Raw genomic sequence first — 24,022 nt, forward strand, 5'->3', positions numbered from 1 at the left:
ATATAAGGTTGGCATAACACTGGAAATATTTTTATATGCTTTACCACAATAAACAATTAAAGGAGAAAACTCATATAATCCTTTAAATATATGTATACAAAAATCATTAAATAAAATTGAAAATATATTCATTAATAAAAAGAAAAATATTATGAGGAAACTAGGAATTAATTCTACAGAAAGCAATGTACTTAATTATAAAAGGTAATAAAACATTCTCTATTGTTATAAGAAGAGAATATCCACTATCACCTTTCCTATGTACCCTTGTAATGAATGTGTTAGCCAGTGCAGTTAGAGGAAATGGAGAAATAAAAAATGTAAAGATTAAAAAGAAAGAAACAAATCTGCCTCATTCCCAGACGGACATATAGAGGTGTGTATTTGTATGCATGTGTATGTGTGTATATGCATACATTCATATGGAGGGTGCTTGGGGTGTGTGTGTGTATGTGTATAAAAGGATTAGAAAGGTTTGTTGGCATAAGATTAATAATCAAAAGTCAACTGCTTTTCCATATACCTGCCAAAAAATAGATAATTTAATAATAAAGAGACACAAAATTTAACAGCCAACAAAACCACAAAAATTACCCAAGAAACATTTAAAACTGTTCATCAGGAAACACCAAAGAGAGTGACAAGACAAGCCACACTCTGAAAAAAATATATGCAACATATGTAACTACATTTTCAAAAAAAATTAGTAAAAGAACACCAATAGATAAATAAATAAATAAATAAAAACTTAATAGGAAAACAGGCAAAAGAAATAAATATTTTTTAAATTCTTTTTATTTATTTCAGCATATTATGGGAGTATAAATTTTAAGCTTTCAAATTATTCCCTTGTCCCCCCTGCCCCCACAAGTCTGAGCTTCCAGTGTGACCATTCCCCAGACGGTGCACATCTCGCTCATTATGTATGTATATACCCACCCCCTCCCCCCTCTACTCTCCCTCCTGCCCGATACCCAATTACTATAGTTCCTATGTGTCCACTTAGGTGCTGTTCAGTTAATACCAGTTTGCTGGTGAGTATATGTGGTGCTTGTTTTTCCATTCTTAGAATACTTCACTTAGTAGTATGAGTTCCAGCTCTAACCAGGAAAATATAAGATGTGCTATATCACCATTGTTTCTTAGAGCTGAATAGTACTCCATGGTATATATATACCACATTTTATTAATCCACTCATGAATTGATGGGCACTTGGGTTGTTTCCACAGCTTTGCAATTATGAACTGTGCTGCTATAAACATTCCAGGGCAGGTGCCTTTTTTGTAGAGTGTCATTGGATCTTTTGGGTAGATGCCCAGTAATGGGATTGCTGGATCAAATGGTAGATCCACTTGTATCGCTCTAAGATATCTCCACATTGCTTTCCAAAGAGGTTGAACTAGTTTGAAGTCCCACCAGCAGTATAGGAGTGTTCCTATCTCTCCGGATCCACGCCAGCATTTATTGTTTGAGGACTTTTTGATAAAGGCCATTCTCACTGGAGTTAAGTTATATCTCATTGTGGTTTTGATTTGCATTTCCCTGATGATTAGAGATGTTGAGCATTTTTTCATATGTTTGTTGGCCATTCTTCTGTCTTCTTCTTCTTGTTTTTTTTAGTTATATTCTTTCCTTTATTTTTATTTTATTTATTTAAATTTCAGAATATTATGGGGGTACAAATGTTTTGGTTACCTGAATTACTTTTGTACAGTTTGAGTCAAAGTTGTAAATGTATCTGTCACCCAGATAATGTGCATTGTGCCCATTAGGTGTGAATTTACCCATCCCTCCTCCTCTCCATATCTGCTTGATTTCCGTTGAATTTTACTACCATGTGTATACATGAGTGTTGATCATTTAGTTTCCATTTAATAGTGAGTACATCTGGTGTTGGTTTGTTTTTCCATTCTTGTGATATTTCACTCAGGAGGATGGTCTCTAGTTCCATTCTGGTTGTTACAAAAGGTATTAGTTCACCATTTTTTATGGCTGAGTAATAATGCCTGGTATACATATATCACATTTTATTAATCCACTCATGTATCAATGGGCACTTGGGTTGTTTCCACATCTTTGCAATTGTGAATTGTGTTGCTATAAACATTTTTTACCTCATATTATGGGGGTACATATATTGTTATGGTTACATATCTTGCCCCTGCCCCCCGCCCCCACCCTGCTATGCCAGAGCTTCAAGCGTGTCCAGCCTCTAGGTGGTGCACACCGTACCCACCATGTAAATATATACCCTTCCTCACCTCCTCGCTTCCACCTGCCCACCTCCCGATAACAGATTTTTTTTTTAGACATTTTGGTTGCAGTGTATATCTTTGCCTCTCCCTAAAAAGGGATAGAGGTAATCCCTCCCCCCAATGCTCACCACATCCTTAAGATGTGGGTATCCCACCCTAAATCCCTGTTGAACACTACCATTTTTTGAGCACCCTAGTTTTAGTCAGTCAGTACCAATTTGATGGCGAGTAGATGTGTAGCCCATTTTCCAGATCTTGTGTCATCTCGCTTTGTATTACAGGCTTAAGCTTAACCCAGGATAGCATAAATGGTGCCAGCTCACTGTCGTTTCTTAGGATTGAGTAATATTCCATTGTAAGCATATACCACATTTTAGTTATCCACTTGATTTGACAGGCACTTGGGTAGTTTCCATGATCGTGCAATAGTGAACTGTGCTGCCATAAACATTCAGGTGCAGATGTCTTTATAATAGAATGACTTATGTTCTTTGGATAGATGCCCAACAACGCTATTGCTGGATCAAATGGTATTTCTATTTCTAGCTGTTTGAGGTTTCTCCAAATTCTTTTCCACAAAGGTTTCACTAATTTGCAGTCCCACCAGTAGTGTAAGAGTGTTCCTGTCTCACCGCATCCTCGCCAGCATTTGTTGTTTTGGGATTTCTTGATATAGGCCATTCTTACTGGGGTAGGTGATATCTCATTGTGGTTTTGATTTGCATTTCTCTAATGATTAGAGATGTTGAACATCTTTTTATATGTTTGCAGGCCATTATTCTGTCTTCTTTGGAGAAGTTTCTGTTCATTTCCATTGCCCATTTCTTGATGGGGTTGTTTGATTTTGTCTTGTTTATTTTTTTAAGTTCTAGATAGATTCTTGTTATTAGACCTTTATCAGAAGTGTAGAGAGAGAATATTTTCTCCCACTTTGTGGGTTGTCTATTTGCTCTGATGATTGGTTCCTTGGCAGTGGAGAAAGTTTTTAATTTGATCAGATCCTATTTGTTTATTTTTGATGTGGCAGTGGTTGCCTTGGGGGAGGGTCTTCCTCATAAAATCTTTGCCTAGACCAATATCTGATAGCATTTTCCCAACATCTTTTTCAAGGATTCTTAAAGTTTCATGCCTCAGGTTTAGGTCTGTTATCCATCTTGAGTGAATTTTTGTGAGAGGTGAGAGGTTGGGATCCTGATTCGCTCTTCTACATGTTGCTAACCAGTTTTCCCAGCACCATTTATTGAAGAGAGAATCTTTTCCCCATGGTATATTTTTGTCTGTTTTATCAAAGATTAGGTTACCATATACAGATGGTTTCATCTCTGGTATCTCAGATCTATTCCAGATATCAATGCTTTTGTTCTTGTGCCAGTACCAGGCAGATTTAACTATTACTGATTTACAGTACAGCTTGAAGTCAGGAAGACTGATGCCTCCCAGTTTGTTCTTTTTACTTAAGATTGCTTTGGCTACACGTGGTTTTCTCTGGTTCCATACAAAGCTACGAACTATTTATTCTAGATCTGTAAAGAATGCTGGTGGTATTTTGATGGGGAATGCATTGATTTTGTAGATCACCTTAGGTAATATTGACATTTTAACAATATTCATTCTACCAAGCCACGAACATGGTAGATTTTTCCATCTGTTTAAATCATCTGCAATTTCTTTTTTTAGTGTTTCATAGTTCTCCTTATATAAATCTTTTGTATCTTGCATTAAGTATACTCCTAGGTATTTAATTTTCTTTGGGGCTATAGTAAAGGGTATTGCATTTTTGATTTGAGTTTCTGCTTGATGGTTCTTGGCATATATGAATGCTTCTGATTTGTGTATGTTGATTTTATACCCTGAATGGACAGATTCCTGGACTCATAAAACCTCCCTAAGTTCACTCAGGAGGTAACTGAGTTCTTGAACAGACCAATCATAAGTTCATAAATTAAAGCAGTAATTAAAAACCTCCCCAAACTGGAAAAGTCCTGGGCAAGATGGCTACACTTCAGAGTTCTACCAAACATACAAAGACGAACTCACACCCATTCTACAGAAACTATTTCACACTATTGAGAAGAATGGTATTCTTCCTAACTCATTCTACGAAGCTAATATCACCTTGATACCAAAGCCAGGAAAGGATGCAACAAAAAAACAAAATTACACACCAATATCCCTCATGAACATAGATGCAAAAATCCTAAATAAAATTTTACCAAATAGAATTCAGCAGCACATCAAAAAAATAATTCACCATGACCAAGTGGGATTTATTCCTGAGATACAAGGCTGGTTCAACATACTCAAGTCTACAAATGCAATTCACTTTATAAATAAAATCAAGAACAAAGACCATATGATTCTGTCAATAGATGCAGAAAAAGCATTTGACAAAGTCCAACATACCTTTATGATAAAAACTCTTAACAAAATAGGCATAGACGGCCCATACCTTAAATTTATCAAATCCATTTATGACAAACCAATGACTAATATCATTCTAAATGGGGAAAAATTTAAATCATTCCTTCTTCGAACTGGAACTAGACAAGGATGCCCACTTTCTCCCCTCCTATTCAACATAGTGCTTGAAGTCCTAGCTATAGCAATCAGGCAAGAGAGGAGTATTACGGGCATCCAAGTTGGAGTAGATGAGATCAAACTCTAACTCTTCGCCAATGATATGATAGTATACCTAGAAAAACCCATGGACTCATCCAAGAGACTCCTAGATTTGATAAATGCATTCTTCTGTCTTCTTTAGAAAAGTTTCTGTTCATGTCCTTTGCCCACTTCTTGATGGGGTTGTTTGATTTTTTTCTTCCTGATTTTCAGGAGTTCTAAGTACATTCTAGTTATCAGCCCCTTATCAGATGTGTAGGCTATGAAAATTTTCTCCCATTTTGTAGGTTGTCTATATACTTTCATGACTATTTCTTTGGCTGTATAGAAGCTTTTTAGTTTGATCATGTCCCATTTATTTATTTATGTTGCTGCTGTGATTATCTTTGGGGTCTTCTTCATAAATTCTTTGCCTAGGGCCGATGTCTAAGAGAGTGTTTCCAACATTTTCCTCTAGAATTCTAATAGTTTCATACCTTAGGTTTAAGTCTGTTATCCAGCGTGAGTTGATTTTTGTGAGAGGTGAAAGATATGGATCCTGCTTTAGCCCTCTACAAGTGGCTATCCAATTTTCCCAGCACCATTTATTGAAAAGGGATTCTTTTCCCCAGTGTATGTTTTTGTCTGCTTTGTCAAAGATTTGATGGCTATATGAGGATGGTTTTATATCAGGGTTCTCAGATCTGTTCCACTGGTCAATATTCCTATTTTTGTGCCAATACCAGATTGATTTAATTACTACAGCTTTGTAGTATAGTTTGATATCTGGCATATTAATACCACCCATTTTGTTTTTATTGCCTAGAATTGCTTTTGATATGCGGGGTCTTCTCTGGGTCCAAACGAAGTGTAAAATATCTGTGAAGAATGATGATGGGATTTTAATAGGTATTGCATTGAATCTGTAGATCAGTTTGGATAGTATAGACATTTTAATGATGTTGAGTCTGCTGCCCCATGGTATGGATTTCCATCTGTTTACATCTTCTGCTATTTCCTTCCTCAGTGTTTCATAGTTCTCCCTATAGAGGTCTTTTACCTCCTTGGTTAAGTATATTCCTAGGTACTTTATTTTCTTTGTTGCTATTGTGAAGGGTATTGAGTCTTTGATTTGGTTCTCAATTTGATTGTTATAGGCGTACATGAATGCCTCTGATTTCTGTGTATTGATTTCATATCCTGAGACTTTACTAAATTCATTTATCAGTTCCATGAGTTTCTTGGTTGAATCCTTGGGGTGTTCTAAATATAATATCATATCATCAGCAAACAGTGAAAGTTTGATCTCTTCTGCCCCAATCTGGATACCTTTAATTCCACTTTCCTGCCTGATTGCTATTGCCAGGACTTCCAGCACTATGTTGAATAGAAGTGGAGACAGTGGGCAGCCTTGCCTGATTCCAGTTCTAAGTGGAAATGCTTTCAATTTTTCCCCATTCAGTATGATGTTGGCTATGGGCTGTCATATATGGCTTGTATCATTTTTAGGTATGTCCTTTCTATTCCTATTTTATTAAGTGTTCTTATCATGAAAAGGTGCTGAATTTTGTCAAAAGCTTTTTCTGCATCTATTGAAAGAATCATGTGGTCTTTGTTTTTGCTTCTGTTTATGTGGTGAATTACATTTATATATTTATGTATGTTGAACCATCCCTGCATCCCTGGGATGATGCCCACTTGGTTGTGATGGATTATTTTTTATTTATTTATTTTTTTTTGAGACAGAGTCTTACTTTTTTGCCCAGGCTAGAGTGAGTGCCATGGCGTCAGCCTAGCTCACAGCAACCTCAAACTCCTGGGCTCAAGCCATCCTCCTGCCTCAGCCTCCCGAGTAGCTGGGACTACAGGCATGTGCCACCATGCCCAGCTAATTTTTTCTATATATATTAGTTGGCCAATTAATTTCTTTCTATTTATAGTAGAGACGGGGTCTCACTCTTGTTCAGGCTGGTTTCGAACTCCTGAGCTTGAGCAATCCGCCCGCCTCGGCCTCCCAGAGTGCTAGGATTACAGGCGTGAGCCACTGCGCCCGGCCTGATTATTTTTTTGATAAGCGTCTGGATTCAGTTAGCTAGGATTTTGTTGAAAATTTTTGCATATATATTCACAAGGGATAGTTGTCTGTAGTTTTCTTTTTCTGTTGCATCCTTTCCTGGTTTTGGTATCAGAGTAATATTCGCTTCATAAAAGGTATCGGGGAGGTTTCCATTCTTCTCGATGTTGTGGAATAGTTTCTGCAAGATAGGTACTAGTTCTTCTTTGTAAGTGTGGTAAAATTCGGGTGTGAAACCATCTGGACCGGTACTTTTCTTTTTAGGGAGATTTTTAATTGCTGTTTCTATTTCAGCTGTTGAGATTGGTCTGTTCAGGGAATCTATTTCTTCCTGGTTGAGCCTAGGGAGGCTGTGTGTTTCTAGAAATTTGTCCATTTCCTCCACATTTTCCAGTTTGTGTGCATAAAGGTTTTTGTAGTATTCATAAATTATATCTTGTATCTCCTTGGGATCAGTTGTGATATCTCCTTTTTTATTCCTGATGGAGCTTATTAGAGATTTCTCTTTTCTGCTTTTCGTTAGCCTAGCCAAGGGCGTGTCAATTTTATTGTTTCAAAGAACCAACTTTTTGTTTTATTAATCTCCTGAATAGCTTCCCTGTCATCAATTTCATTTAGTTCTGATTTCATCTTGTTAATTTCACTTCTTCTGCTGGTTTGGGGGTTGGTCTGTTCTTCTCTTTCCAGTTCTTTGAGTCGTTTCGTTAAATTGTCTATTTGTGATCTTTTTGACTTCTGGTTATAGGCATTTATGGAGATAAACTTTCCTCTCAGAACTGCTTTAGCTGTGTCCCAGAGGATTTGATAACTTGTCTCTCCATTGTCATTTTGTTCAAATAATTTTTTTATTTCTATCTTGATTTCTTCATTTATGAAGTAATCATTTAGTAGGAGGCTGTTTAATTTCCACGTTTTTGTGTAGAAATGTGAGTTTCTGTTAGGGTTGATTTCTACTTTTATTCCACTGTGATGTGAGAAGATACATGCTATGATTTCTATTTTTTTTTAATTTCTTGAGGCTTACTTTGTGTCCTAGGATATGATCAATCTTAGAGAATGTCCCATGACCTGATGAAAAGAACGTACATTCAGTGGATTTGGGGTAGAATGTCCTGTAAATGTCAGTTAGACCCAAGTGTTCTAGAGTTTTGTTTAAGTCCATTATTTCTTTATTAATTTTCTGTTTGGAGGATCTGTCCTGTGCAGTCAGTGGGGTGTTGAAATCTCTGGTAATTATGGAATTGCTGTTAATCCATTTGCTTAGATCTAGGAAGGTTTGCTTTATGAATCTGGGTGCACCTAAGTTGGGTGCATATATATTTAAAATTGTTATCTCTTCTTGTTTAACTGTGCCCTTCATCATTATATAATGACCATCTTTGTCTTTCACTACTTTTGTTGGTTTCAAAACTAAATCATCTGAGATTAGAACTGTCATGCCAGCCTTCTTTTGGCTTCTGCTTGCTTGAAATACTGATCTGCACCCCTTTACTTTTAGTCTATATGCATCTTTGCAAGTTAGATGTGTTTCCTGAAGATAGCAGATACACTGCTTGTATTTTCTTATCCATTCAGCCAGCCTATGTCTCTTTTGAGTGGAGAGTTTAAGCCATTCACATTTATTGAGAGAACTGATAGGTGAGGCAGATTACTGTTCATTCTATTAAGTTGGATGTTGTTGCTTTGATTTCTCTCTTGAGCCATTATAATATCTGGCCTTTAATCTTTAAGTTTTGGTTGTTTTTATGTTCGTGAGTATTTACTATGCTGTTCCGTGCGTAACACTGTTTTGAGTACTTCTTGTAGGGCTGGTCTTATCTTGGTGAATTCCCTGAGACTTTGCTTATCTGAGAATATCTTAATTTCTCCTTCATATATAAAGCTTAGTTTTGCAGGGTACAAGATTCTAGGCTGGGAATTATTTTGTTTCAAAAGAGTGAGAATGGGGCCCCAGTCTCTCCTTGCTTGTATTGTTTCAGTTGAGAAATCTGGCATTATCCTGATCGGTTTTCCTTTGTACATAACTTGCTTCTTTCATCTTACAGCTTGTAGGAGGGTCTCTTTTGTTGATATTTTGGTCAGTCTTATGACTATGTTCCATGGCATTTTCCTGTATGCATTGTATCTCCCAGGAGTCCTTTTGGCCTCTGTATTTCTAATTTAAGTTACTTGTTAGACCTGGGAAATTTTCCTCAATTATTTCTTCAAATAGCTTATCCAATCCTTGGGTTTTTTCTTCCTCTTTCTCCGGAATCCAGTGGACCTGCAGGTTATATTTCTTTGTATAATCTCACAATTCTTGTAAGCTTTGCTCATGTTTCTTATTTTTCTGCTATAACTCTGTGATTAACTTATTTGATTTGAAAGTATTATCTTCGATCTCTGAGATTTTTTCTTCTGTTTGGTCTACCCTATTTTTGAGGCTTTCCACTGTGTTTTGTATTTCCCTGAACAGATTCTTCATTTTCAGGAGGTCGGATTGATTTTTCTTCAAGATCTCGATTTCCTTTGTGAAGTTTTGTTCCAAGTCCTGTATCTTCTTTGTAGTTTCCTTGTGTTGGTTATCCATTTTTTCTTGCATATCATTGAGATTTCTTACAATCCAATTTTAGAATTCTTCTGTCATTTTAGTGTTTTGGGTTTGTTCAGTCTCCATTTCTTGAGAGCTGGTGTATCTCCTAGGGGGAGTGTTTTCGGTTTGATTTTTTGAATTCCCAGAAATCTTATGCTGAGCTCTCCCTATCTGGATCAGCTGATGGTGCTCAGGCGTCCTCTCTTCTGTAGTTTCTTGATCAGCCACTGGGGGGAGCTCTTCCACCACACTTGGAAGGTATCCCTGATGGGAGGGGTTGCTTGTGGAGCCTACCCCTGACTGGGGAGGAGATCCCGCCCCAGCTTTTTGATCAACTGGGTGACCTAAACTGTTCTGGGAAACAAAGTCTTTTATACTGCATGCTTACGCACTGCACAGGCGCAGCGGGTTCTCCCTAGTTCTGGGGGAGGGTGGGTTTTCTTTTCTCCCCCCACCTCCAGGGGTGCAGCCTACCACTTTGGCAGGAGAGATGCGGGCTGGGGGGAGGAGGTAGCTCCCCAGTCTGCCCTGTACCCTGGTGCCCCAGTGGCTGTAACTCCCCTTGGCAGTTAGTCTGCTCCATAGTTCGTTGATCAAGTCAGGCCTGGCAAGCCGATGGCAGATTGGTTAGGGGCAGAATTTGCTAGGAGAGTTGCTAGACTGGGCGGTGGGGGGGCCTGCCCTCCACACCATTGTGGTGGCTGAGCTGTGGACCCCCTCAATGGCAACCTTGCCCACTCACAGAGCACCAGCACTGGGGGCAACCCTTTAGGAGGTGGCAGGTGCCAGGTTGGGAGTCTGGGTCATCAGGACACCCCATAGCCTCCTCTATGCCACCTGCCTGACCACCTGTTCAGCCATAGCCCTCGCTCTTACTGACCCGCCCTGTGTAGTCTTATTCACCGGAGGCAGTTACAGCTTAGAGTCCCCGACTTAGTGAACAGCTCTGTAGGGCTGGCCCCACTTGTTACCAGAGGCAAGACATCTAACTGCTTCTTCTAACAGCTCAGTTCGGTTTCCTCCCACCTTGGAGCCGTCCTAGTACGGGGCTCTGGCGAGTTTCCACTAATGACCGTACTCTCCAGCACCCTCTTCTCCAGCCACGATTTTGCACCACTTTCAGACAGGTCCTTGGCTGGGTGGCTGTGGAGGTCAATGGGGAAGCAAGGAGTTCTCCTGTGGGTCTGATCCCACTTCACCCCTTGGCCCGTTGGGCCGGCGCCTTCCCACTCACCCTATTATTTTTTTGCACTCTCCAGAGAACACAATCTTATCTCCCATCACCTTGTTGTTTTCCTTTTTTGAGAGTCCCGTGCTGAACCTCTGCGGATTCTCTACACTTTCCTTGTAGTGGGGAGATCCACTCCCGTGTAGGGGACCAAGATCTATGTCTCCTTCTCTGGGAGCAGGAGTCCAGGGGATTACTTTTACTCCGCCATTTTTTTCTGTCTCCCATAAACATTTTTTAAATTAGAAAACAAGCATGGCCAATAAACTGTATGAAAGGCAAATAACCTCATCAGCACTTGGGAAAATAGGAAATAAAACCATAATAACATGAAATTTCATACTCTTTAGATTGGTAAAATTGATCAGCCCAACAATACCAATGCTACGAAGAATGTGGAGGAAAAGAAGCTTTCACACATACCTGTTGAGAACACAGATTGATATAATCACCAAGAAAATAATTTGTCACTATATAATATACTTAAATATGCTAATCCTGAACTTCTCCATGCCTTATTTTCCTAATCTGTAAAATGAGGCTAATAATGTCTACCTCACAAAGTGGTTTTAAAGACTTAAGTGAGATAATACATGGGAATCATTATAATTCTGTCCGATGGCATGTAAGCTCTCAAATGTTAGTTGGTGGTGTTGCCATTAATATTATTGAATAGACATGCATTTCCTTAGTTGGTGTAGTATAATCCAGACATCATGGATGCTGGAGTAAAAGACACAGCTTTTTGAAACACGTAACCATACTTAGAAGAAAAAAGTCACTGTATTAGAGACTAAAGAAGCAGAGTATAGGGAGATAGGGAGGCAGGAAGATGAAGCAGTAGAATGAAGAATAGGTACAGTCAGAGAAGAGATGTGTGTAATCCATCTCGATGGAAGGGGATAAACTGAAGATTCCTCTGAGAATTTGGAATATATAAAAAGATAAACAGCAAAGTAAACCAAGTTTATGAGTTTACCCTCCATCAAAGAGGAGAAAAAAATAAGTGAGGGAAAGGAAGAAAGGAGCAAGCAAAACTTAGAGACTAAATAGCTCAATGAGGGGTGTGTCAGATTAAAGGTGGCTTCAAATCATTTGACCTTTCTACCTCATTGAGAGATGGGGTCCATGTCCCTTCTCTTGAATCCTGGCTGGCCTGTAAGTGCTTTGAACAATTGAGTAGAGGGGAAGTGATGCTCTCCCATCCTGGATCTATTCTTAGAAAGAACTAGCAGTTTCTCCTCTCTTTCTCTTGGGAGATGCACCATGAAAAGTATCTAGACCACTCTGCTAGAGACAGAGGCCATAAGGATGACCACTGAGGCATCCAATGTGTGAATAAAGAAGCCATCTTGTATGTCCAGCTCAGTCAAGCTTGCAGATGACTTCAGTCCCAGGAGTTCTCTGACTATATCCCATGAAAGATCATAAATAAGAATTATTTAGCTTATTCAGCCCACAGGACCATGAAGACAATAATAAATTATTGTCCAAACTACTACATTTTAAAGTAGTCTCTTATACAGCAATGATAAGCAGAACAAGGTATAGACTGTCCCGAACTTGTGATGGTTCAACTTACCAGTTTTTGACTTTAAGATGGTGTCAAAGTAATAAATGTTTTCAGTAAAAACCTTAGTTCAAGTATTCATATACCCATTCTGGTTTTCACTGGATAGTATTCAATAAATTACATAAATTACTCAGCATTTTGTTATAAATAGGCTTTGTGCTAAATAATTTTTCCCAACTGTAGGCTAGTGAAAATGTGATGAATATGTTTAAAGTAGGCTAGGCTAAACTATGATGTTCAGTAGCTTAAGTGGATTTAGCATTTAGCGTTTGGCCTTTTTGACTTATTATATTTTCAATTTACAATGAATTTATCAGAACATAACCCTCCTATAAGTTGAGCAGCACCTGTGTATAGTGGGTAGAAAGAGAACCTTTTGTTGAGAGGAAACAAAAAGCGAAGATGCAGTCTAACTTTGCCTAAAGGTAGGATCAAGGTCATCTGGAGTCCTTAACTCTTGGAGCTTCCTTCTAACTGCAGAATTGTAGACCTAGATGTCTGAGTTTATTGCACATAGCAGAAAGAAGACCCAACCAACCAACTGTCCATAAGAGACTGTGACCAACAACAGTGGATCTCTTTTTTCCTGGTCTCATCAAAAGTGAAGCCAAATGATTTGAAGATTTTTTTTCCTGATATTTCCCTATAAAAGTCTATTGTGCTCTCCAAATACACTCATTAAAGTCTCAGGATTCAATTTACATAATTGAGGCAGTCCGGCTAATTTTAGGAAAATTACAACTTTGTGAAAAATAACTGTTATATAGTAATTATAGCAAAGATGTTCTGCTTTGTGTCAGGCACAATGAAACCAGTAGGTTTAAAAATTAAGAACAAGCGCCTCTAAGCTCTCAATGTCATTTTAAAAGTGAGAGAGAGAGAAAGAGAGCTGTTAAGAAACAGCTTTGCATGTTAATCACAGAGCTTGGGAACATTCGGTGTTAAGATATATGATTCTCAACCTTGTTAAAAGAAATATTGAAAGAGGGAAATTGATTTTTTTCCCAGAAAATTTGCCTGTCACACTCCAAGATAAGTTACTGTTATGTGTGTCCATTAAATAAGTATATTATATGAAAAGTCACACTCTGGGAAAAAAAAAAATTCAGCCAGGATTGACTTCAGCTAGGATTTATACAATCTCTTAATTCAAGGAATCAAGGTTAACTGAGTTGATTCCCTTTAATGTGCAATTGAACTAGTTACGGAATACGTAGCAAATGGAACAGGAACAACTTATATCTGCTTTTGGGAAATTGTGTTGGTCACCTCAGACAGGTTCTTGGAAACACCATCTTCACAGAATGAGCAAATTAATGTACTACTATCACATGTGCTAAATGTCTGGTAAATCAGCATACAATATTTGGTAGAGGAAATCAGTCAGAAATGAAGGAAATTTTCATAAGTGAGAGAAAACATTTACTCCAGAGGTTTTCAAACTGCTTCCAAGAAGGCCTGTGTCTTACTGAGATATTTAGGGAAATTGGAAAAGAAGAAAAGAAAGGCTGAGTGGACTCCCCTCCCAGCTCCACATCAACCCCTCACCCCTATCAACAAAAGCAGCTCTGCTTTTATGTGTTTTCTATACTGAGGTGATCATAAGATTTTATTTGGGGAAAAAAAGAACTAACTCAGAGCCTAAATAAAATGTCTTAGGTTGGGTTTCCCTAGAAGCTGACCCAAAAGTAATTCCCAAAAAGCACCAGCAAGGGAGCTGCAAGTAAGAAGATGAAAGGAAGAAAACCAAGACAGAATATGAAAGTCACAAGTTAGTATATTGCACAACTGGAGCTCATTTCCACTGGGGACCCCTAGAAGATGATATAGAACACATCTCTGAGTGATTTCTTTCATAAGAATAAAGAAGCTGGAGTATTTATTCACCAACTTTCTTTCATCATTGATTTCTGCCCCAAGAGACATTAATTTCTCACAAATTCTGGCTTGCTATCCACAGGCCAGGGTTTGACCTTTCTACTTTCTACTCTTTATCACATCCAAATGAGTGTCCACATACACAGGCTCATTAAAAAAAGAAAGAAAACAGTCATTATCTAGAACACATTCTCAATACTCTCAAAGATCCAACATGCCACAAAAAAGGATTTTAAGGGTTAAGATGTTTCAGCTATTTTTAATGGTCTCTTGTTTAAAAAAAAGGGAAAGGAAGAAAGAAAAGTAGAAAATGAAAGAATACATTTAGTGGTGCTCTCTTCTATGATTTAGAAACCCAATATGTTTTCTGAAAACTGAAATTCAATTTTTGTTTAAATTTGTTGATAGACACAACCAATTAGAAGTTATTTGGGTCCATACATTGTTAACACTTGATATTTGATGATGCATGCCTGAGTAAGTTGTATCATGTTATAATTAAGATACTTAGTATATTATGCAGGCCAATGTTCAGTTTTTTAAGTTTGATAAATGTCTGGGGATTAATTATTGCCCTTTTGATTTACTTTCTATTTGAGAGAGTAATTCAGTTGGTTGATTTTTATGGTAATTAACATGGATTGTTTACATCTATACTGAAATGTAGTATATTTTTCAAATAAAGGTTTCACAGACGGAGATACTAAACTACCCAAATAATCACTTTTTCTTTATATTTTTCAAAATTCATAGACGTAGATACACTTTGTATTGATAATCATATTGGTAGAGATAAAGTGGTCAATTTCACCCTCAATTGAAACACTTATGGAATTCTAATTCACTGGTATAACCTGGCTGCTTTTGAGAAAATTGTGCCTTTGATTATATTAGGTCCTAAGTGTATATGAAACTTGCTTAAGTGCAAGGGCATTTAAACATTTTTTCTGGGTTTACTCTCTCATTATAAGACATACTAAGCTCCCAGACTAATTAAGAGAAAAAATCAGTTAATATTATTTAATCTATAGAATTTACTACTCAAGTGAAATGATCTGTATCAGAATTAGAAGAAAGGTGTGTAATCTCAGTGCTACATTTCAAATCTTAGAAGTTCTCGTGGAATCACACAGGTTCTAAGAATTTTGAATGTGACAAAGAGAGAGGGACCCAAAAAAGTCACCAAATCATGTTGTTGAATAAGGACATACATGCATAAAACAAAATAAAATAAACTTACTACCATACTTTATTATCACTGTTATCTTTAAAAAGAAAGGCCAAAGTAGTAAGGACAATCTCAAAATAGATAATTGCTACCTCACAAAAAGATAATTAAAAGAATTTAGCCAGAACTGATAAGCTCCCAAATGGAAAACTTTAGGTATGGGGAAACATTAGATTTAAGTTTCCATACCAGTTTTCTCTTAAAGATAGTGTCTGCATTCCTATGAAGTTTCTATGACACATTTAGGAATACCAGGCTCATCTGACATCTATTGAGTTAAGCTACTATAAATTGGGATTACTGTAAGCTAAAGTCAAACATAATTCCAAGTGATATATAATGCCTTTTTCATTTGACAATAGTGAATTTTAATTCTATGATGTGTTTATTTAGAAACATAATTAATTACAGAAACCAAACTGCAATAGAACTAACTGAAGAGATATATTTTTTAAGGAAATAAATCAGTATATCTCTAACTTCTCCAAGCCTCTATTCTCATCTGTAAAATAAATGGTGATAATAATAGTACCTCTATTACAGAATTTTTGCAATGATTAGATAAAATAATACATGCAAAATATTTAGCACAGTCCTCAAATGTGTCAATATGATAGCCTTATGCTACCGTTACTATTACTAAACATGATTATTACAAAGAATTGAATTATTGGAGAACACTGAGCATTATATGATCATGAATTTTACCCATTTACAAGTATCTCTTAGTGATAAATAATTAATACTATTCTTGATAAAAAAAAATAGTCTATAAAATACTATCTTACAAAAATACAGATCTTAAACATCCTTTGGTCACATTAGATTCACATTTTCCTTATTCTTTGACATTTTACCTAACTCATGGCCACCATAACTTCTTAATTTCCCACCCCCCAAAAATATAAGAAAGTAAAAAAACCAATTCTCATCAAAGAATAATAGACTACATAATTCAGAGCTACTTAGGCTGACCCAAATTTCAAGAAGTCCATAAGCGTGTGAAATTGTGGGCAATATTTTATGTGAAGGTCCATTTAGGTGGGGAAAGAAGATACATTATTGGAGGATCTATGACTCTCAAAAAAGTTAAGAACCACTGATCTTATCCTACTCTGTGATTTTATAGTTAAAGAGATAGGACAAAAGCACTGGAGTGACCTGCTCAAGAGCACACGTAGCTAGGGACTGAACTGTGAGGAAAGGTAAAGTGTCTTTGTTACTAGTCCATGATGACCTTTGGCAGAGCTTCAGAAGATGGTCAGGGGAAGCCTGACAGATCCCAACAGACATGGACCTTGTTGAAGCTTCCTGACAGCACAGTGCTTCAGTGTTCATGTCTGGGAGTGCTAAGCCCTAGTTAATATTCCAATTCTACCACACATTTGTTGACTGAATTTGGGCATGTTAGTTAGCTCTATATGAGCCTCGGTTGCCTCATATATAATATGGATATAAGAATCACTTATAGCCATGGTTTGGTGAGGATTAAATGAGGTAACATGTATAAAGCAATTAGAACAATGTCAGATAAATAATAACAATAATAATTTCTATTAAAGTAGTTGTTTTATCCTGTCTTCCTTTTTTATAAAGTTTCATTTATCCTGGCCAGCACAGTGCCTTCATTTCTTTCTATTCTTTCCTTCTATTAATACCTAATTTGGGGACATCATTTAACGGACATTTGTACAACAATGTTTAAATGACTTATAACTTCTCCTTGAAGATATCCTTCTAACTCATCAGCAACACCCTAAGTCACAGACTGAAGCCTAGTGATGCAACCTCAGCCTCAGCAATTGGGTAAGGGAAATATTCATTTCTTTATTATGCAATGGAAAAGGGAAATTTCTAAGCTTTCTTCCAAAAAATCACACTTGTAGGTGGATACCTTCTCCCACTACTTGTTATGGGGACTGTGTATCCAGTGACAAGTGAGAAGAAGCAAAGAGTTTCCCTGGCCAAAGAGTCCTTTCCAGGAAAGCAGGAAGCATCTGAGCCAGGCTGATGAAGTCCATGCAACGATAGATGTGACTCATATACCTGAATCCTCCTTAGCGTGAATGATTCATTACCACAATAAAACAGCAATGCTCTCAGTCCATGCTGAATACTGCAGCTATTTTGTTACTGGAAATTATTACCATCGCAAAGAAATAGCAGATGATTTGTCCTCCATATGCTTGACATTCCTGATCAGTTTGTCTACAAACTGAGATCTCTGCTGGTTTTATAATTCCAACTATACTTATTTTAATCTTTTTGGAAAATGAATTTTATTTGCTATTCATAGTTCAAATATAACTGCTGGTATTGGAAGAAGAATTGAAAAACTCATTTTTAACCCTCTCCCTGGTTTCCATGTGTATCTGATATACAGATATTCTTTACCCAGTAATTCAATTAACAACATGCAAAAACCACATGAATTACACAGTGGTTCCTAAAAATGAATTAATAGCATATTATCACCTCCTTTTTACAAAAATTCTTATCATGTATACAGTGTGTTCTTAGGTTAATCCTTCTCAATTCATGGGGCACAAGTTGGTACAACATTATAATATGGTTTTAGGTTTTTTTCACATAGCTTACCTCTTGCTGATGCTTTTTAAACATAACTGGAGCCAACAGATAAGAGGCAAAAAGAGGAGATGGGGATTTCTAAGAACTCATTAGAACTCACTCTAGACACAGTAAATACAACTAAAGTGCTGTAGTTAGATACAAATACTCATGTTTACCCCTCAAGCACTGAACTGTTTGATTTCCTGTTTCTCCAGGGTTGATAAGTGTTAGGAGACTTATTCAGGGATAATTCAATTGCCACCTTCAAATGCCTGGGTTACCTACACTAATATTGCACTAGGACTGCTGCCCTCATGAAAAAAAAAAAAATGACCTATCTTCCTCCTCAGGGTAGAAAAGTTGAAAAAGTATTGGGAAGAAGACCCAGAATTGGCATTAAGATTTTTTTTCATCTTTAAAAGAGAGTGTGGATTGCACTGCTCTTGGGGACTTCAAAATGAATATCTGCTGCTTAATTTTTTAATGAATCAAACATACTGGGTATTTAAATAATAGGCACATTCATATAGTAATTCATCAAACAGCTAATATACATGAGAAATAACTTTCTCATTAAAGCATCATCAGGAGAAAGGGAAAGCATGAACAAACACAAACGACAGTCTTCTGCCAATCGCTTAACTAGACTCAGGATACTCACAGCTCACAACTCCAAGTCACTGCAAGTACAAAGGGTAGCCAGTATTTTGCAAGTTTTAACAAGAAAATAAAGTACAACTGATGGGCATTCCTTCAACTTCTGTACACTTGGCCTCACTCTAGCACAAATCTCTTACAGCAGAAGGGGCGTCCCTTAACTCACATGCTGCAAATGCCTCTCAAGCCCTCCTGGGTCTCCATTCTCCAGCATCGATAGCTCCTTCTCTACTCGTCCCTACATTTCAACCTATATAAGGTCTTTGTATTTCCCATGTCCCTTAACTAAAACCCTTTGCCCTTTTCCTTCTCACTTCTGCTCACTTCCACACTTCAGTGATTCTAAATCCAACTGGTTGTGCTGTTGCCTGCCTTGGATCCAAGCATGTGTTTCCCTGTTCCCCTAAGGCCTTTCCCAGCAAATGTCCACCCACTTTTAAAACTCCATTCAAAGCATCCCTTCCCCTGTGAAATCTTCCCTTCTCTACCACACACTTGCCCTCTCCTTCAACTGAGTGAGGATCATCCTCCTTCTGTGTCTACTTCATTTTTGGTGTCATGTGGCACGTTGTAAGCACTGTGGCAGAAACTACTAAGTGCCTCCCAATCTCCAATTTCTTTTAAAAATATTTTCTGCAAAAAATATAAATTGTGGAACTCAAAAGACAAAAAGAAAGTATTAAATCATGAAGTGAATAAATGAAGAGAAATAGGCCTAAGAGTATCTCATAATAAGTCTGGGTGAAAAGAGCAAGTCTGTTTCTTTTGGAACTAAATAGGTAAAAGATGTTCTTGGAAGGCAAAGAGAATAAGAAGAGGGTAAAGTGGAGAATGTGGAGAACAACTCCAGAATCAAGGAAATAATTTTTTTCGCCCTAGCAATGACATTATTAAGAATTGTATTTATAAATCCCATTATATTTAACGTACGGTGTATTCCCAGAATATGACTTACTTCATTGTAGTGTGTTGTTCTTTTAATAAATGTATTCTTTAAAGTATAACTGAATGCAATTCCCATCTTTTTTTAGTAACTTTTACTGTAACACCATGAGATTATTCTTTGTTTTGATATTTTGTTAGGTTTTCATTTATGTATTAAGCTTCTTTCATAAGATATATTTTAAAGTCTTCCTAATTTGGAACAGTCAAGATATTCGGATTTTAATGATAATGAATGTGTCTATAAAATAGTTTGGGACTGTTATCTTTTAGGAGCTTTAAAAAATCACTTTCTGTTTCTTTTAAACCTATTGATCTATTTATATTTTTTACTCTTTTTGAATCAAGTTTGAGAAATTTAGCCTAGAAATTTTATTAGCCTAGAAATTAATAAAATACATAGAGACTTTCAAATTTATTAACAAAGAGCAAATATATAATTATATGTATAATGAGTCATAAATTTTTATTCTCATTACTATTGTATTAGCAGCCCCAGAGGATGCTAAATGGTAGATATTTTTGCTTTTTAATTCTTTAAAAAAATTTTTTCAGCATATTACATGGTACAAATGTTTAGGTTACATATATTGCCTTTGCCCCACCTGAGTCAGAGCTTCAAGCATGTCCATCACCCAGACCAGGGATCCCCAAACTTTTTAAACAGAGGGCCAGTTCACTGTCCCTCAGACCGTTGGAGGGCCAGACTATGCACACTGCACATATCTTTACTTTGAAGTAAAAAACAAATGGGCAAAAACACCTGCATGTGGCCCGTGGGCCGTAGTTTGAGGACGACTACCCAGATGGTGCACATCGCACCCATTAGGTGTGTATATACACATCCTTTCCTCCCCCCTCCCACCTGCCCAACACCTAATGAATATTATTATTATATGTGCACTTAAGTGTTGGTCCATTAATACCAATTTGATGATGAGTACATGTGGTATTTGTTTTTTCATTCTTGTGATACTTCACTTAGTAGAGTGGGTTCCAGCTCTATCCAGGATAATACAAGAGGTGCTATATCACCATTGTTTTTTTGTGGCTGAGTAGTACTCCATGGTATACATATACCACATTTTATTAATCTACTCATGTATTGATAGGCACTTGGGTTGTTTCCACATCTTTGCAATTGTGAATTGTGCTGCTATAAACATTCTAGTGCAGATGTCTTTTTTATAGAATGTCTTTTGTTCCTTTGGGTAGATGCCCAGTAATGGGATTGCTGAATCAAATGTTAGTTCTACTTATAGCTCTTTGAGGTATCTCCATATTCCTTTCCACAAACGTTGTACTAGTTTGCAGTCCCACCACCAGTGTATGAGTGTTCCTATCTCTCCACATCCACACCAACATTTATTGTTTTGGGACTTTTTGATAAAGGCCATTCTCACTGGAGATAAGTGCTATCTCATTGTGGTTTTAATTTGCATTTCCCTGATTAGAGATGTTAAGCATTTTTTTCATATGTTTGTTGGCCATTAGTCTATCTTCTTTGGAAAGTTTCTGTTCATGTCCTTTGCCCACTTTTTGATAGGGTTATTTTTTTTCTTGATGATTTTCCTGAGTTCTATACAGATTCTAGTTATCAGCCCTTTATCGGATGTGTAACATGCAAATATTTTCTACCATTCCATAGGTTAGGTTGTCTGTTTGCTCTCATGATAGCTTCCTTGGCTGTGCAGAAGCCTTTTAATTTGATCAGATCCCATTTATTTATTTTTGTTGTTGCCATGATTGATTGTCTTTGGGGTATTCTTCATAAAATCTTTGCCTAAGCCAAAGTCCATAAGAGTTTTTCCAACATTTTCTTCTAGAATTTTGTAGTTTCATGACTTATGCTTCTTCATTTTTATCTCTTTTCCATTCTGGTCACAATATTAATCTTTCAGTCCATGACCTTTATACTTATTATTCCAGCTTCCTCTTTACTTAGTGAATTCTTTTGCTTCCTTCAAAGTTTAGCTCCATAATCCCTTTCTCACATATGTTTTCATATACTCTTTAATTAGTTAAACTCCTCCTATTTTACACTGTGATGTCAAACATCAGCTAAAATATTACCTTTAGTTGTGATTATTTGATTATGTCTTTCCTGCAGAGATCAGAAAAACTGGTACCGTATTTCATTTCTCAATTCTGTATCCTAGTACTCAATCTAACCTTTGCTCTTTTCTAGGCAATTTTTTTCCTCGGGTGGCTGCTTATAGCAATATTCTTTATCACTTAATATTTAGATTTATTAAATTTAGATTTATTAATATATTAAATTTAGATTTATTATCATTTAATATTTATTAATATGTATTTAAATGTCAATTTATTTTCATAATTTTGACTAGAAGATGGTGAGACTTCTTACATCCATAGATATTTTACACGCAGTTATTTTTTTCTTCAACTCAAAAATGTTTTCTTTTATTATATCTTTAAGTGTTTTTCTATTCATTTGTTATTCTCTCTATATATGAGTACACAGGGGAAATTCTGTAAGTTGTGTAGGTCAGTAAGGTTTACTGGGACAGGCACAGACCCTGGGGCTGCTGGAGCATGGGGCTACAGAGGGCAGCCTAGGTGTGGGGCCATGGGAACCAGCCTGACATTGAGCAGACCTGGAGCCTGAGCTTTTGGGTGCCAGCCTAGTGCATGAGGCCAGGGATTCTGACATGGTGTGCAAGTAGGCCTGAAAACTGGGTATGCAGGAGATATCCTGACACTGGGTGGAACTAGAGCTTATATCCACAAGGGCTGCCTTGGGGCTGGAACCACAGATATCCACCTGATGACTAGGGCAGCTGAGATTGGCCTAGTGCTAAGGTGAGTGTAAAATCTGGAGCTGTAGAGGATAGCCTGATCCAGGGGACAGTCCAGAGCCTGGGGCCACTAGGACTGGCCTGGTAGTGGGGTCAGTCTAGAGCCTAAGGCCACTGGAGTCAGCTCAGAGCTGAGGGCAAGCCAAAGCCTGAGGCCACTGAGGCAGACCTGGTGGTGGCACAGCCCAGATATCAAGACCATCACAAAACCTAGCAGTTGGGGCTATAGGAAACAGCCTGGCATGGGGTAGGCCCAGGGTCTCAGTTTGCCTAGGGTCTGGAGCCATGGGGATATGTCCAGCACTAGGTTTGATGGTCCTGGTTTTGAGGTTGAGGCAAAGTCTGATGCTCACTTCCCTCTCTATCACCCACACAGAGGAGGAGATATCTCTCCATGCTGTGCTGCCTAGGGTGTGGAAAAGATGACATGGGTAATGTGCAACTTCCCCACTACCCTCTTCAATGTTTCTTTTCTTATTTCTGTGCTACCCAGGTCCATAATCACTCACCTGGTTTCCTTAGCTCTTGTGAAGGTATTTGCATGCATGGACAGTTATTTAAATTGATGTTTCTGCAGAAGAAGTACTGGAGAGTCCTATTCTGACATCTTATTCCCTTTCATCCTGAAAGGTTTTTTTGAATCACTAGGTTTTTATTTTTTGTTATTATGACTAACATTATTTTTATCTTTATTATAACCAACATTGCACATTGAATTACCCTACAGATAAGTCTCTGCCCACCTCTATGATTTATTTTCATAGCAAAATGTAGTTAATTTTCAACACAGAAGCCTTGAAAAGCACAAAAATTTCATTGAAATAAAATCTCCAAATTCAGGTCTGAATCCATGCTCTACAGATAATTACATAATAAAGGTTTGTTGAATATCTTCTTAGCATTCTCTTCTTTCTCTCTCCATATATGTGTGTGTAGAGCTATAAAAACAATATCGAATAACATACATTTTAGCCTTTTCCTTACCATTATATTGTGTGTCAATTTTTTATTTGATTTTTATGTCTTTTCATAGCTCTTATGTGCCTTCCCAAAATATCTGAGCCCCAGCTGTCTCCTGACATTTATTGTCCTGCTCATCCTCAGCTATGGCATTGGTAAATGACTCTGTTGGAAACAAACGGCCACAAACCTAGAGTCTCTAGCTCTTCTCACCATTTCCAAATTTGGATGCAGCACACCTAGGACATGGAACCTGGCTTCCCTAATGGCTGAATAAAGAGCCAGGGACACAACCCAGAAAAGGAGCAAGGGGGAGTCAACTGCCTAAGAAATGACCTTTGACCAGGGGTAAACAGGAGATTGGGGCCAAGAGGTGAATTTCTCAAGTCTTTCTTCAGATGATATAAGATATAGTCTTCCAGTACAATGTAGCTCAAAACAAACAACGGTTAGAGCAGCAATAAATCTTTTGCACTTGCTTCTTATCCTTTTTTGCCTACTCCTTTTTGTCTCATGCTTGCTGCCCTGAAATTATACCTTTCAATAAGGATTAGCATAAAATTCTTGTCTCAGGACCTCTTTTGTATGGACTACAGACTATGTACCTGCATGGGATTGCATAGTAAGGATATTATAATGCAATAATTAATCTCTAATTGATAA

The sequence above is a fragment of the Microcebus murinus genome, chromosome 4 (genome assembly GCF_040939455.1).
Source record: "Microcebus murinus isolate Inina chromosome 4, M.murinus_Inina_mat1.0, whole genome shotgun sequence".
In the NCBI taxonomy this organism is placed as follows: Eukaryota; Metazoa; Chordata; class Mammalia; order Primates; family Cheirogaleidae; genus Microcebus; species Microcebus murinus.